The following is a 10,000-nucleotide window of genomic DNA, read 5'->3' as shown; positions in this document are numbered from 1 at the left end:
AGAGAGAAAGAGAGAGGCAAGAGAGAGGGATAAAAAGAGAGAGAGAGAGCTCCCCTCCCCCGATTTACTTCTCAGCTTTTCTTTCAATAGAACACCTACAAAGGCGGCCTAAGGATAAGTCTTCAACTCAACAACACCATATTTGGAGTAGGTTTCATACTGTGTGGCTATGCGGTGGGTATGTTACTTTTCATAATCCATCGTTTCCTTTCATATACACGGCACATTCAAAAGTGGCGCCCCACCGTTGCTAATGAAAATGATGAACGAACAAGACTGGCAACTGTAGTCTCAGTAGGATCACACTCAAAGAAGAACTCAGCTGAGGGTAGCTGTGGCGCCGAATGCTAATAAACCCCACCGTGAATGCTGTAACGCTACCCATGGCGACCCAGGTTCGAATTCGGCCTGGGTCGTTTTCCCAGAACCTGCCCCATTTCTCTCTTTCACCTTCCGAAAGTCTCCAAAATATATTCATGCATCCAAAAGAAGGCAGCAGTAAAAATCAGTAGATATTCACAAGAACCTCTCTTTCATGCTCAATCGTACCGTTTCCTTTCATTTACGGCACGTTCAACAGAAGTGGTGCACCGGCACCGCTAAGAAATGACAAACATGGCTTCTAGTTGTAGTAGGATTAAGACGCCGAAGTTGTACCCATCCAACCATCCAACTGGACCTTGCAAAAGGCTCTAATTTTATATTCACTCACCCAAAAGAAGGCGGCAGCAGAATTCAGCAGAATCCACTCTCAGTCGTAGATAAAGTCGTCACAGCTATGGTGGGCTTCATAGTTGTGGGCATCTCCACACCTGAGAAATTCGGAAGAAAGAAAAGGAAATCTTTAACTGAGTGGATCTTCAACTCAGAAGGTGCTGGAAGTCAAAACATTCATGGGCTTATTCCCAAAATTTGCCCTGTAGCAACATTTCTCAATTTCACCCTTTTTCACTGTGACATTTTGTTTTGAAGCGGAGCAGGACATTCACTGAGTCAGAAATCTGGAAATTTTCACATGAATGTCAACATTCCACCATATTGACTTAGGGGAAAATGCGGAGGTGCCGTTGAAAAAATGCAAAAACTGGATACTCTTGCTGTAGAACCTGGTGAGGTGAAGCATTCTTAACCTCCACTGTTTCGTCTTAATTCCTACTTTATTAACACTTTTCAAATGAAATGTCGTGGCCTCCAGCACCGCCATTTCTACCTTGGAGGGACAACTTTCACCTAGCACAGGTTCTACATAGCAGACTCGTGATTGTGATGACACTCCGTGAATATGGCTGCTGGTGTCAGGCAGAGAACAGTGGCGTCTACAAGATTATGTTTTTGCTATCGGATGCAACTTCTAAACCTGCTTCGAATGCATTGACATGCTCAGTGTTCAAAGGTGTTTGATATCAAGTGAAAAAGTCCCACTGAGAGAAAGGCTGCCCGCTTCAGAAACGTTCTATGGGGAAATCACCGCCCTCATCCCATACCCTTGAAAACACCCAGACCGAAGCCTACAAAGGTTGACTACAAGTCTAATTCACGTCCGCTGTTATACAGAGATTTTCTTACAGAAAAGTAGCCTGTGCGTGTGTTGTCATAGCAATTATTGTATTACTATGTTGACACGTATCTTGGGCATACCGTATTTCAACAGGGCAATTATTGTATTGTGCATACATCTACCGAACGGTATGGCAATCAAAGTAATTATAGCTTCTAGCGTTGGTCTTTACCAAAGTGGCTTACTGGTGAATCAAAGGTGCATGTCTGTAAATATGTTGAAGAGTTTAAGTTAGTCGTGATCTCACCACTGCAATATCCAAGCCAACAAATTGCTATGTGTGGGAGTGTGTGCGTGCATGCATGCATGTGTGTGTGCACGCGTGTGTGCATTTGTGCATGCATATGTGTTAGCATACGTGCGTGCATGCATGCGTGTGTGTGTGCATACATTCCTGCGTGCGTGTGTGTGCATGTGTGAACGTGAGGCTATACCTGTAATTATTCATCATTATCTATTTATCGATTTCAGCAGAAAAGCGTTGACAAATGTTTCAACCTTGTGGCCTGTTTTGTCAGCAGACATCACATCGTGTACTTTATCCGTGTTTTTATTCTTTTCTGACAGACGTGACTGGAGGCATTTCCTGCTTAACTCCCTCCCTAAAGGCCAACAAAGGTCGAGTCAAGCTGGCTTTGTAGGCGCCTGCCTGGAATCTACTACTCTATACCCTCACACTCTGAATGTGTTATACATCTTTGAGTGCAGCTAGTTGATACAAACGTGATCATGTCCGTTACCAGGGGTCGTGCATTACTATGTACGTTACTTGGGACGGGCATTGGAGATTAGCTTTTGGCTATAAATGCTATGATGCTTGCTGTTTGGTTGTTATACAACCTACATGCTGTGTATCCATGCCTAATAAATAAATCTAAACTAAACTCAACTAAGCCAAAGTCAGATTTTCTTAAAACCTGCAAAGGCAATCCAGTTTATCACAATCCAATAAGATGTTGTTGTTTTTAAGTGTAAGTGGGGACAATCAAGATAGTCTTTATTCTCCCAAGGACTCTAGATATCGAATGAGTTGTAAGCTGTTGACTGAAGCTCCTTTTAAACGTAAGATATGGAGGTGACACTACATCAAAAGTGAACTGTCTGACAAAGTTTATGGGCATGCAGGGCCGTCGTTAGGCCTATTTTAGGGGGGCTTTAGCCCCCCCTACATTAGTATTAGCCCCCCCTGTAACGATTTTGCAAAAAAAAAATATTTTTATTTTTTTTTTTTTACATTTTTCCAAAAACAAATGCAGTAAAGCACTGAATACGAACCACCAAGAATTTAATCTGAATACAAGTTCATGGTTGCTTATTTATTGTTTAATGTCACTTATATCCTACTGCACAGCAATAAAAGCAGGGCGCACAGCAATATGTTATGCTGGGGGGAAACAGAGGATTGTGCTTTGTGACTAACAACACCTTGAGAAAAGTGTAATTACTTATACGGATGAAATCTTTAGACCTTAAGTACCAATTTTCACTCACAATACCCGTGTAATAAATCAATTTGACATTGTCTTGAAATTATAGTTGAGTTTTTAATATTTGTCTTAACAGTTTGAAAACACACATGAACTGATTAAAATAGCTACTATGTACTCTGGGGCTAAGCCCCCCCTGTCTCTCAAACCTAGTGACGGGCCTGTGGGCATGCCTCCTTAAGCATCAGAAATGAGAACTCTGTTGCTAGGGAAGATATTGCATGGTGTGGCCAATGCTATGCATACTGTGTCATTCAGTAATGCCTGCAGCTAAACTGCCACTCCTCTCAATCACAATCATCTTACATCAAGTGCAATTCAGTTTTATAGATACAATTTTATTTACTGCGTAGTCTTGTTGTTTTAATACAATGCTTTTGCTTCATATTTTATAGGACATGTAGGCTATCCCTATATTTATGCATTTCAGTTTTATCGATGCAATTTAGTTGAATAAGTGTGACAGTAAAGGCCCATCGATCCATCCATCCATCCCATCCATCCATCCATCCATCCATGATTACGAAAGAATGATTCATGGGTTAAATTATACCCATGCCAAAAGAGTTGAAAAAGTAGGGAGTGCCTATCGTTTGGCTGTATGTCTGTCTGTGTGTCTCTCTCTCTGTCTATGGCTGTCTGTCTATGGCTGTCTGTCTGTTTATCTGGGTGGTATGTTTCCATGTTGCAGCTCAGCATTTCAGCTACTGACAGTTCTAGCCTGCAGTTATCAACAACACGCAGATGTTTCATGACGTGCCAATGAAAAGAGCGAGGATGGCTGCATCTCCCTCTCACGCGCACGTACAGAAACAACTCAACACAAACACACAAGCACGGACGCACGCACGGACGCACGCACGGACGCACGCACGCACGCACGCACACACACACACACACACACACACACACACACACACACACACACACACACACACACACACACACTCAAACACACTCACACACACTGGAATTTAATGCACCCTGCACATCATAGCTCACACATCAGTAAAAAAGCCTGTGTAATCCATAAACAAGCAAAACACACACACACACGCGCACACACACACACACACACACACACACACACACACACACACACACACACCTTAATAAACATCTGACACCTGCAGACAGTATGTGGCAACCTGCCCTGCCTACATCCAACCCTTTCAGTCATAGCTCAGATCTCGGAAGGGGCTGAGCCAAAATATGCAGCATCACCGGGTACCGACAAGTCAAGGGTGGCGGGAGCGATACAACAACATATTGAAATTGGCAGAAGTTCCCCTTTTAACGTTGACAGGTGGACTCGCTTCTTTTACATGCTTTCATAATGTGAGACCGATTTTGATCAATGCAATATATAGAATAGTGTTCAATTCAATGCTCCTTCAGCACTTGCACTTTTTTCAGGCCTGCTAGTATCAGTATTGGACTACGCTGTCCAGTGCAGTGTATCAGTGAACAGGTGCATTGCTGGCCTTTATGCCTTCATAGGGATCTCACACCTGCATGCAGGTCGGGGGCAGGGTTGCCAGATGAGACCAATGATCTCCAGACCAAAAAAAGCTCAAATCCACCTGGATGCACTAAATCCCACCTAATTTGAACTAAATTCTATTGATATGTCCATAAATATGCAGGAAAAACCCACTCAAATGTCCTTTTTACCCCTTTTTTACCCGCAGACGGTCATATTAAGTTGCCCAACTGGGAGGGAAACCGCCCAATCTGGCAACACAGGTCGGGGGAGCCTATACCCTGCCAATATCTATCTCCAGGGCCGGATTAACACACTTACACCCAAATGTTGTCCAAGTCTTTCTGTTTTGTTTTTTTGGAGTCACAAACTGGAAAGTCAAAATTGGTCCTATCACGCAATGGTGTGGATTTTTTATTTTTTATTTTTTTATCCTGGATCTGCATCGTAATCCAGATCACCGCCAAAATGTAACGACTTGTTCCTCTTGTCATTTCCAACAACTCCTGCTGACAAACTGCCAGACAGCCAGGCAAACAGACAGACAAACCAACGGGACAGAAAACATAATCTCCTCACAGTGTTGCAATATCGTCTTGTGCTGATGTGCTATCCAGTACAGGTGGTGCAGGGATAAGGGCGATAAGGGCCTCAAGGCCTTCATGTAAATCTCACACCTGCAGACAGCATGGGGCAGCCTGCCCTTCCTCCCTCCCTCCCCAGTACATATCTATGTTTCCCTCTCTCTCTCTGTCAGTGCCTGTTATCAAGAACTCCCCTCGCATTCCTTCTCGTTGAGGTCCAAGTTGGATGTGTTTCAACAAAATGTTTTCCGTGTTCCGAATTCCCACAGCAGATGACCTGGCACAGTATCCACGGCAGCGAGAGAGCTGCACAGAGATAATAATAATATAACGACGAGGGCTGACATTTGCTCTCAACAATCATTACCAATTTGTGGGTCGGCTGCTGCCTTTGGGTGGTTATGTGTAATTGTGTAATCATTTTTTTTTGTTTTTCTGGCCAGGCAAGACAAGTTTATTGGCATAAAAGAACGAAGGAAAAATCAGCACACTGATACTGCTCCTGGTTTGGTATACAGTACAACGCCGTTCGACCTCACGTGTGTCTACGCGTCAGGTGTAGGTCAAGTTTTATTGGTGAAGTGAAAGCCCAACTGGGAAACTCCAACTCCCATTGTCATTGTGACACAGCACTCCACAGCACACAACTGTTCACTGCAAATTGCTGCCTCACCCGTGCAAGGGGGAAGCCCCCAATGGCGCCCCAAGGGAGCAGTGCGGCGGGACGGTACCATGGGTACCTCAGTCATGGAGGAGGATGGGGGTGAGCACTGGTTAATTACTACCCCCACCAACCTGGCAGGTCAGGAGTCGAACCAGCCACCTTTGGGCTACAAGTCTGACCCCCTAACCTCTTACCCATGACTGCCCATGGTATGAGTGATACGGAAAAAGGAGGCATCAGAGACATGCAGATAAAAAATCTGGTGAAGGAAATACTCTTAAGGGCCGTACACACATATCGCTGCTATTTACTAGCTTCTCGCTTGCTCGCCTACTCGCCTCTCTTTCATGGAACGTTCGCTGAAAGTTCCCGCGGCTTTAACTGCCAATGAACAGGCGAGAAGTACCGAACTCTGCCTTCCAATTGGTTACTCGCTTACTCGCGTCGCTCGAAGATAAAATATTTTCCGCCCACATCGCATCGCTTGTACAGTACTCGCCTACTCGCCAGCGAGACTCGCTAGAACACATTGACATTCTATTGACTTAATTCGCTGAGCGAGTAACTAGTAGCGACGTGTGTGTACGGCCCTTTAGTCAGCAGCCCTGGATATGCTTCCCAGATGAACACGCGCTCTGCACACGGCGGTGTGCAGTAAGAAGAGGACAAGGGAAGCATGCAAGACAGTGAGAAAGAGAGGGACGAGATAAGAGAGAGAAAGGGAGAGAAAACAGGGAAGTTGAGAGAGAGAGAGAGAGAGAGAAAGAGAGAGAGAGAGAAAGAGAGAGGGAGGGAGAGTGGGAAAAGAGAAGGGAAACACGAGTGTGACAGTGAGAAAGAGGGAGGGCAGAGATAAAGAGGAGGTAGAAAAATAGGGGAGGGTGTGTGAGAGATAGTAGAGGGAGGGGGAAAGAGAGGAGATAGAGAGAGAGAGAGAGAGGTACGGAGAAAGAGCGAGGGGGACCTGTGGAAAGGAGAGAGATAGCAAGAAGAGAGTGATATGGATAGAAAGAAGGGAGAGAGAAAGAGATAGGGAGGTAGAGAAAGGGAGAGAGATGGTTAGAAGAGAAGGAGTGCTGTCCCATTCTCTCACAGCTCTGTTCTGTTTGTTTTAACTGCAGAACTGCTTCATGAGGTCAACCACGCAGATATCAGTGAGGGAGAGGCCATGTTGAGAGAGAGAGAGAGAGAGAGAGAGACAGAGAGAGAGAGAGAGAGAGAGAGAGAGAGAGAGAGAGAGAGAGAGAGAGAGAGAGAATGAGGTGAAGAGAGAGTTAAAGAGAATTAGATAGACCGAAAACCAGACACAGAGAGGGTGACGACAAGAACCAGAGAAAGAAAGACATAGAGAAGGAACAAAGAAGAGAAAGAAGAAGAGAGACAGAGAGGGAGAGGCAAATCAACAGAATGAAAGGGGCAAAGAGAGAGAGAGGGAGAGCGAACGAGAGAGTCAGAGAATGAGAGAGAGGTGTCCAGTAGCTTACATAATAATAAACAAATAAACAAATGCCCACATGGACATTTCAAGACACACATAACACAGGAATAGTCAGGGAGGGGAAAATAAAAATAAAAATAGTAAAGATAAAGAATGTGAAAAAGTAATATGTAAAAAATGTAAAAAGGTAATTTGTTACATTTTTTACATATTACTTTTTCAAATGCTAAGGGGTGAGAGGGGGTGTTATCTCGGTGGCATCTCACCCAGATGTACAGGTCATCGATGGGTCATCAGAGCCACACGGGTGCCGCGAGGGGGGGTAAGGTGTTACAGATTCTAAGGGCCCGACAGCTCTGACGGGGCCCTGGAAGGATGCTGATAACATAATTTGTCATTTTGGGGGCCCAAAATTTGAATCTTTCATGGGGCTCAATTTTTTTTATCAGCGCCCCTGTGTGTGTGTGTGTGTGTGTGTGTGTGTGTGTGTGTGTGTGTGTGTGTGTGTGTGTGTGTGTGTGTGTGTGTGTGTGTGTGTGTGTGTGTGTGTGTGTGTGTGTGTGTGTGTGTGTGTGTGTTGGGGTGGTGCACCTTGACAAACCAACATTTCAAAAGACTCAATGAATATTTCTCAACAGTAGCCTACATCTGCTCCTGACAACCAGTTCATCCAGGGAAACATTGGGTTTTTTTTTTTCAAAAGAGTGATGTAAGTTTCCGTGATGTGTGTTTTTGTAAGATGAATCTGACTAATTACTGCTCAAGTTAATTCTGTGTTATTTTAGAGTTTTAGAGTAATTCTGTGTTATTCAGACACAACTTCCCTCTATTAATTTGCCTAAGTGCTTACACCAACAACTGCAAGTCCTCACAGAAGAGGATGAGGACGGGGAATTATGGAAAATATCCAAGCAGCTGACGGTAAAAAAGCAACACCTAGCTACCGTTTTCAGACAAGTGAGGAGGACCATATTATTCTGTCACTCATGTGTGGAGACAAGGGATCTCTGTTTTTACAAGTCAGCCATCCAACTTTGCAGAGTCAATTTCACACTTTTAAAAGAGTACCATAGACCGTAGCAACCAGTAGAGTGTTAAATGTGACTGAACACTAACCCTGTAAAATGTACTGTACTGTACTGTACTGTACTGTACTGTACTGTACTGTACTGTACTGTACTGTACTGTACTATACTGTACTGTACTGTACTGTACTGTACTGTACTGCACTGTACTGTACTGTACTGTATTGTGTAGCTGCTGTTTTCATACAAGTCAGGAGAAGCGCACAGACCTGACAGGATTTTGTAACTTGTGTGTGCACAGTGAATGTTGCTGCAATCGAATGAATTCAACACTCAAAGACCTGAATTCCACCCTCATATTCTGCTCTGAATGTTGAATTAAAACTGCCACTACAACTGTAGTAAAATTGCAACACTTAATGTGTGTGGAGACAGCAGGAGAGAGAGGGATCTCCGTTTTTACAAGTCAGTCATCCGGCAACGTCTCTCACTCTGAGGCCTACTGCTGTCGCCCACGGCAATCCACTACAGTTTGATTGCCACGACCTGTTTTTCAGGCCTACCTCCTACCTGCAGGACTACGGTATACATGTCTGTCATCACGAGCACCTTGGTCCTTAAGCCCTGGTGGCTAGGCTGTCTTTCACCAGCCGCGGTGAAATAAAAACATCCTCTCCCTAGCCAAAAGGAGAAATGAGAAATTTATGATGCACGTCGTTTAGTCAGCTCATTCAAATGGGTGCTTCTGGTAAGTGAATGGGAATTCAGATGGACACATGCACACATAAACACTGATGAACACATGCACACGCGCGCGCGCACACACACACACACACACACCACACACACACACACACACACACACACATATACACACACACAGACACAAACACACACTTCTACATATACGTATTATGCACAGTCACATGTACTCATGCAAGTGCACACACAGATATAGACACAGACACACAAACGCACGTGCACATGCGCGCACACACGCACACACACACACACACACACACACACATACACACACACACACACACACACACACACACACACACACACACACACACACACACACACACACACACACACACACACACACACACACACACATACACACACACACACACACACACGGTGGGGTGGTCTGAGATCAAAGCTGTATCTTAGAGCTTGCCAGCCTTGCTCAGAAGAACACAGATGCATGCAGAGCTGCTGACATAACTTCTCAACATTGCTGACAAGAGCTGCAGGTGTGCTGTGCTATGAGCTCGCTCGCTCTCTCTCTCTCTCTCTCTCTCTCTCTCTCTCTCTCTCTCTCTCTCTCTCTCTCTCTCTCTCTCTCTCTCTCTCTCTCTCTCTCTCGTTTACCTCATTCACTCTTTCATTCTGTTTATTCCTGTGTATGAGAAAGAAAGAAAGAAAGAAAGAAAGAAAGAAAGAAAGAAAGAAAGAAAGAAAGAAAGAAAGAAAGAAAGAAAGAAAGAAAGAAAGAAAGAAAGAAAGAAAGAAAGCAGGAATGTTATGTTTAAATGAATTGAATCATGTGTTTGTATAGTCACAGATCATGTTATTCACATTATTTGCGCATAAAATAAAATTCAGGGTGATCATGACGTTGGACGATATAATTGTACCCCCCCCCTACAATTATGATCATTTTAAATTGATGTGCTCATGAACATGGAGGTCCTGCCAACATTTGACCGTAAAATACACAGACATTCCACTCCGCTTGTCGTCTCTTCTTTTAAA

General features: G+C 44.2%; 1 protein-coding gene across 1 annotated transcript in view; it reads right to left on the bottom strand.

The window, feature by feature from the left end:
- vasna (vasorin a) overlaps positions 1 to 10,000 on the bottom strand; it is a 79,299-nt gene that overhangs the window by 40,092 nt on the left and 29,207 nt on the right. Inside the window, exon 2 of the mRNA XM_063198499.1 lies at positions 713 to 812. The gene's annotated coding sequence lies outside the window, so the exon portion shown is untranslated. The remainder of the gene's footprint in view (positions 1 to 712; positions 813 to 10,000) is intronic.

Source organism: Engraulis encrasicolus, chromosome 1, assembly GCF_034702125.1.
Source record: "Engraulis encrasicolus isolate BLACKSEA-1 chromosome 1, IST_EnEncr_1.0, whole genome shotgun sequence".
Taxonomy (NCBI): Eukaryota; Metazoa; Chordata; class Actinopteri; order Clupeiformes; family Engraulidae; genus Engraulis; species Engraulis encrasicolus.
The sequence above is the reverse complement of the archived record's forward strand: the minus strand, read 5'-3'. Positions and strand labels throughout refer to the sequence as shown.